Source organism: Camellia sinensis, chromosome 11, assembly GCF_055761805.1.
Source record: "Camellia sinensis isolate YWXY chromosome 11, ASM5576180v1, whole genome shotgun sequence".
Lineage (NCBI taxonomy): Eukaryota > Viridiplantae > Streptophyta > Magnoliopsida > Ericales > Theaceae > Camellia > Camellia sinensis.
In genome coordinates, this window is record NC_138971.1 from 9,330,743 (window position 1) to 9,337,814 (window position 7,072).

Consider the following 7,072-nt stretch of genomic DNA (forward strand, 5'->3'; position numbering starts at 1 on the left):
CATCCCTTACTTTCAACTAGTGATAGCTTGACCTCAAGTCCATCTTAGAGAATATCTAAGCTCCCTGCAATTGGTCAAATAGGTCATCAATACATGGCAAAGGACACCTATTTCTCATTGTGACTTTGTTCGGTTCCCCATAATCAATTCACAATCTTATAGACCCATCATTCTTCTTCACAAATAACACAGGTGCTCCCCAAGGTGAGACACTAGGCCTAACAAAACTTTTGTCTAGCAACTCCTGTAACTGAGTTTGTAACTCCCTCAACTCCAATGGTGCCATTATATAGGGCACTTTAGAAATAAGTGTTGTGTTGGGGACCAAGTTAATGGAAAAATTCTACCTCACGATCTAGACGAAGTCTAGGTAGATCCTTTAGAAAAACATCAACACAATCACTCACTACAGGCAATTCCTCTAACTTCTATTATGGCAGTTCAATACTCACCACACAAGCTAAGTAACCATGATACCTTTTTCTCAACATTCAGTTAGCCTAAAGGGAAGAAGTAAAACAGATAGAAGACCCTTTCTTATCTCCCTAAAAGAAAAACTCAAGTTGTCCCAACATAGCAAAAACTACCATCTTTCTAAAACAATCAACACAGGTATGATTCTTGGTCAACCAATCCATCCCCGAAATCACATAAAAATCCTTCATCTTTAAAGAAATCAAATCCACTGGAAAAATTCTACCATCCATCTCTATCTCACAAGATCTACAATCATCCCCTAACACCACTGTTTCTCCCAATATTACTATTCCACCTAATGGAGTAGACAAGGTAATACAAACATCAAAGGCTCACTAGGAATAGACAATCAGTGTAGATATCTAGGTGCCAACTCTTAACCTTCAAAATGAAATCAAGAACGATTCAACACGAGCTTAAACAAAACTAACTTAACCAAACACTACTAAGGACTATAGGGACTCGGACCTCGTCTAAATGATGAAATGCAAGATATGTAACTTTATAAATCTATAGCTCTGATACCACAATTGTCACACCCCAAATCCGGGCATGACCGGCCGTGGCCCACAGGGACTTAGCCCAAGGCACACGTAAGCCTAAACACGAATCCAATCACATTGAACAACTGAACAATAGTCTAATAATAAATAACCAAAACTCAATCCAGACATGTCACAATTATAAACGGCAAAATCAACCGTAATAAAAAATCATCCAAACTTATGGGATATAAACAACCCACATATCAAAAATAATCCTAAATGAACTTCGATAAGAATAAATATAAATTTGCACAAACTTGACATAACACTCTAAACTAAAGGAATGCCCTAGAGGTCCATGCAATTGAGTCCCCGCTACGCCATGAGTCCACTCTAAGTCCTTCTAACACCTGGAAGTGATAAAAACTAAGTCAGCTGATAGCTCAGTGAGTAGCAACATGGATAGTAAATACAGTTTTGAAAACAGGGTTCAATTCCAAAATAAGTTATATATCACAGAAACTAGATTGGCATACAGTTTGGTAAATACAATCTGTTTCAAAAAGAAGGTTCCACAAATCAACACTTAAAATACTAATGTCTCGCAAGAACATGATAAACGACATTTTCCACTTAAAACAGATTATAACATGAACACCAATAATTTTCTGGGTACCAATAAAAACAAATAATCTGCCACACATTTCTCAGGCTATAAGCCCCGTTGGATCCAATACCGAACTAAGAGTCATCCTCAGGGTGGCACCTGGGCCTTTTCTCAAAGACGATCCGATTGAAGGTCACCTAGTTATTTTTAAAGGTCTGTTCCTTACAATCGTTGAGCACTAGAGTCATCACGGCCCAACCCGGATCTGTTCCCTAGTGGCCAGAGTCACCACACACAGTGGAATAATTTCCCTGGACTAAATACACACATGGTCCCAATAATCAATACACATCAGTTTTACAAAACATGGTGGTTCATCATTATAAACATGAGACCAAAACAAATAGTTTACAGTATGCCAAGTTCACACATGTTTCAGAAATAATTTGATTCAATTGATAATATAATAATTTATCAAAGCAGTTTAGTCTTGGAACAACAATTTGATTTTCCAACAATTTAGGGTAGGGAAACATTTATAAAAATACGTAGCATGAAACTACTCACCTGAAACGCAATAATATAATCCTCGAATAGAGTATGAAAGTCCAACTAGTGCCCTGAACCAAGTATAAAAACTACACGTCACTACAAATTTAAAAATACTAAAGAATACGAACTAAGTAACCCCAAACTAAAGCGCACTAACACGGCTCAACCCAACTCACCGTTACTCCTAAATATTACCTAAGTTCATATTCTTCAAGGTCTAAAATCACCCAAGACATAGATTCCGATCGAAACTTAACTAAAAATGACTTGGAGATGAAACAGTGTTTTAAACAAGTTTTTCCCAATCTATTCGCTAACTTTGAAAATTACAAAACCCACTCCACGTTGTTCGAAAAATTCCAATAACCTCCAGATATGATCTAATATATCCTAAGTTTCAAACCCAATTGGTTTCACTTGATTTGCTTATCAAAATAATTTTCTACAATTTATTATATCCAAACAGGTTGTTTTCTGCAGCACTTTAAAGAAATTGATGGTTCTCTTAATATACACGAGCAATCAATGCAAGGCAAAAAACGTGCGAAACTAGACTCGTAACCGGTTCTAATGACACTAATTTGATAATTTTTGGATTTATACCCAAAGAGAACAACACTCCCGAATTTCCTGTTTTGGACTGGTTTTCTGGACAGATTTGAGTACCTCAATTTATATGGATTTTGACTCCCAAAAATTATGAAAAAAATCAGATATGCAATTCAATATGTAATTAATCTACTGTAAAAATTTCAGATTAAAATTCATTCGTTTGGTATGATTTCTTGATTTTTAAAGTCTATGATTCTGCACAGAATTTTTCCTTGAATAATACCCAATCTTTATGCATGAATGTCTTGAACCTTAAACATTATATCTAGACCTATACCAAACAAGGGCACCAGTCCACTGCCAACAAAACACACAAAAAAATAATGCCACATCTCATCCACAATGAGACTCACGCAACCACACAGCACCTCTTCTTCCATCATTATTTCCCATAACCCAAGTTTGATATACTAAACTTCCCTTCACACCAGCCCATAAATTAATATATACCTGAATGATCAACCATGCATTTCACGAACTCAACTATAGAAGATCAAAAAAATAATAATAGAAGTGAGAATAAACAATTAAATTACCCACAAAGTATTGGTTACCTAGAATTCCTCTCCCTCCTTGATTGCCACAAGCTTCTTTGTCTCTCTCTCCCTCAATGACTCACGGCTGTTGCTAGGAACCCAAAGGGCTGTTGTTGTTTTGAAAAGTAATAAGAGAGTTAGGGTTTTGTAGGTTTTGTATATAATTTATTTTATACTAGTGTTGGGCAACATAGGTCAAATAAATATATAAATATACAAAACATATATATAAGTTATATGCAACTCAAATGGTAAGGGTTTTATATATTAACCTTGTGGTCTAGAGTTCAAGTCACACCCTCCTCTCTCTATATATATTTTTTTTATAATAAATCTTGCCTCTAAATTAAATACTTTCACCATAATTTTATTTTAGGTTTTTAAAATTAATTAAAAGATCCTCCAATAATATTTAATTTGCACCTTAGAATTCACCACCAAAATATTTGAGATTGTAATATTATTATTTAATTATTTACTAAATTTTTATATTCGGGTTCTCACAGAAACTGCCACTGTCACTATCATCACACCATTGCCACTTCTACTCAACTTTAATGCCACCATCATGTTGGTTGATTAGCTTGTTCAAGTTGGACATCTTGCCAAGGTAGAGATTTGTTGGATTATTGGCTCAATGTCCATTCCCAATATGATTTGAATTTGGTATTGTATTTCCTAATTTGGAATAGAATTTGTGGGTAGTCAAACATTGACTTGGTTTTGAATCCAATATTGGTTTATTTGACTTGGTTTGGACTTCCTGAAGTTTTGGATTTAGTATTTCCTAGTTGGTTTTGGATTGGATTGAAAGGAAACCTATTTTATTGTAGGAAGGATTCTTTGACTACAAATAGGTGGAGACTCTCATTAATTCAGTCAAGCTTTTCAGTTTCTTTGGCAGAACTTTTTAGTTCCTTGAAGCCCCCATGGGGGTTTTGTTGGTAGACCTTCAGGTCTTTGGTGGAGTTAGTGTCTCCGAGTTAGTGCCTCCTGATTAAAACTTGAGACATGTGTAGAGAGGATTTGGATTTGGTGAGAGAACTTGTATTTTGGGCTTGGTGAGCTTAGTTATTTGTGAGAGATCGTTTTCTCACCATTTTAGCTCTTTGGAGCATTGTTCTCTTTGCTAATGGAATCCTTCTCTTTGTGATGTCCGTGGACGTAGGCTTAGGCCGAACCACGTAAATCTTGGTGTCTTGTTAGTTTGGGGTTGTTTCTCACGTGGATTTACATAATATGTTTGGTTCTTCTGCTCCATATTCAAAGCCATCGACTATCTTGGCGTGGTTGAGTTTTATAGGGGCTATATGCACAACACGCCATTCCCTTTTCTTTTGCCAAATTACATAAAACCATAACGATTTCATATCCAAATTTTGTGTGTAACAAAGGCAACCTAATTTAACTATTTAACATTGTTAGGGAAAATCGATGTGATTCCCCACAAGTAAATCAATCAATGGGAATAAAAATTAATGCGGAAAAATTAAATCAAAGGCAACACAAGAATTTTTACGTGGTTCCCTCAATGTGAGGTACGTCCACGGGATCGAAATCCGATTCCACTATCAACCAAATAAGTCCAAACGATTACAAACGAGACACTAATGGTCTCACAAAACACCCTTAGGTGAATTCCAAATAATCACAAATAAACAAGAGGAAAGACCTCACCAAATAGATGAACCAAATCTTCTGAACCAGAGTTGAAGAAGACCCAAAATAACAAACTCAAAAAAAGAACCGAAAGCTGAACCAAACTTCTTCACAAATCAAACCACCAATTCTTGATTGACCAAGTCAAATCAAGAATTACAAACAACACCAAGTGAAGCAAAGCACCAAAGCTGCTGCCGTCCCCAAACCAAAAAACATCAAAGACGAATTAATTGGCACGAACCCCGCAAAAAAAAAAGATGTTTACAGCAACGGCACCACTTCAGAAAGGTATTGAGCACAATTTCTAAGAGCCATGCATACCTTTTTATGAAGAATAAACAATATATATATATATATTGAATCTTGGGTTTTAAAAACAAATCTAATTGTATCTAAATTTGATTGGGTTTCTTCAAATATAATATATAAAAATATATTATACCTAAACCAAGTCAAATTAAAACTCTTTAACAAACTAATTGGGTCCCACACTCCAATAAGGAGGTATACCCAACAATTCTCCCCCTACCGACTTAGGTGGAGAGATCAACCATACCCGCCAAAGTTCGACACTTTAAATGTTTGTCCCTTGACAAAGTCTTTGTCAGCATATCTGAAATATTATCATCTGTGTGAACCTTTTCGAGTTGTAACAATTTCGAATCTAACACATCACGAATCCAATGGTATCTCACATCAATGTGTTTCGATCTCGAATGAAAAGTAGAATTTTTACTCAAGTGAATAGCACTTTGACTATCACAATAAAGCACATACTTTTCTTGCTTCAAACCCAATTCTTGCAAAAATTTCTTCAACCATAACTCTTCTTTGCAAGCTTCCGTAATAGCAATAAATTCAGCTTCGGTAGTTGAGAGAGCAACACATTTTTGTAATTTAGATTGCCATGCCACAGCTCCCCCTGCAAAAGTCATCAAATACCCCGAAGTAGATTTCCGAGAATCAACATCACCAGCCATGTCAGAATCTGTGAACCCATCAAGCATCGGCTTACCATCCCCAAAACACAAACACACCTTCGAAGTCCCTCGAAGATACCTTAGAATCCATTTTACCGCTGCCCAATGTTCTTTACCCGGATTAGAGAGAAAACGACTCACCACACCAACTGCGTGAGCAATATCCGGCCTTGTACAAACCATGGTGTACATCAAAGAACCAACTGCTGAAGCATAAGGAACTTTCAACATCTCTTCCTTGTCTTTCTCACTTGTAGGACATTGATTCGAACTAAGCTTGAAGTGACCCGCAAGTGGACAACCAACCGGCTTTGCTTTATCCATGTTGAACCTCTCAAGAATTTTCTCAATGTAGCTTTCTTGAGACAACCAAATCAGCCCCTCTTTGCGATCACGAACAATTTTCATACCAAGAATTTGCTTTGCCGGTCCCAAATCTTTCATAGCAAAAGACTTGCTTAACTCCAATTTCAACCTGTTTATCATGGTAGAATCTTGACCCACAATTAACATGTCATCAACATAAAGCAAAAGAATAATAAATTTACCATCTGGAAAATTTTTCACAAACACACAATGATCCGAAGTGGTTTTAGAAAAACCATTATTCATCATGAAAGAGTCAAATTTTTTGTACCATTGCCGCGGGGCTTGCTTGAGACCATACAAACTTTTCTTCAATTTACAAACAAATTTCTCTTTCCCTTTTTCCACAAAGCCTTCCGGTTGCTCCATGTAAATTTCTTCTTCAAGATCACCATGCAGAAACGCGGTCTTCACATCAAGTTGCTCAACTTCAAGGTTCATACTTGCAGCCATGCCAAGTACAACCCGAATAGAAGACATCTTTACAACTGGTGAGAAAATCTCGTCAAAATCAATACCTTTCTTTTGCCCAAAGCCTTTCACAACAAGACGTGCCTTGTACCTCAGATTCTTGCCATCATTCTTCAATTTGAAGACCCACTTATTTTTCAGAATTTTCCTCCCTTTAGGCAACTTCACTAAATCATAAGTGTGATTTTCAACTAAGGAATTCATCTCCTCTTCCATGGCCTTTTTCCAATCACCTTTCTTTGCATGCTCAATTGCTTCTTGATAGCTCTCAGGCTCCCCTTGATCAGAAATCAACACAAATTCATTGGGAGGATACTTTCTTGA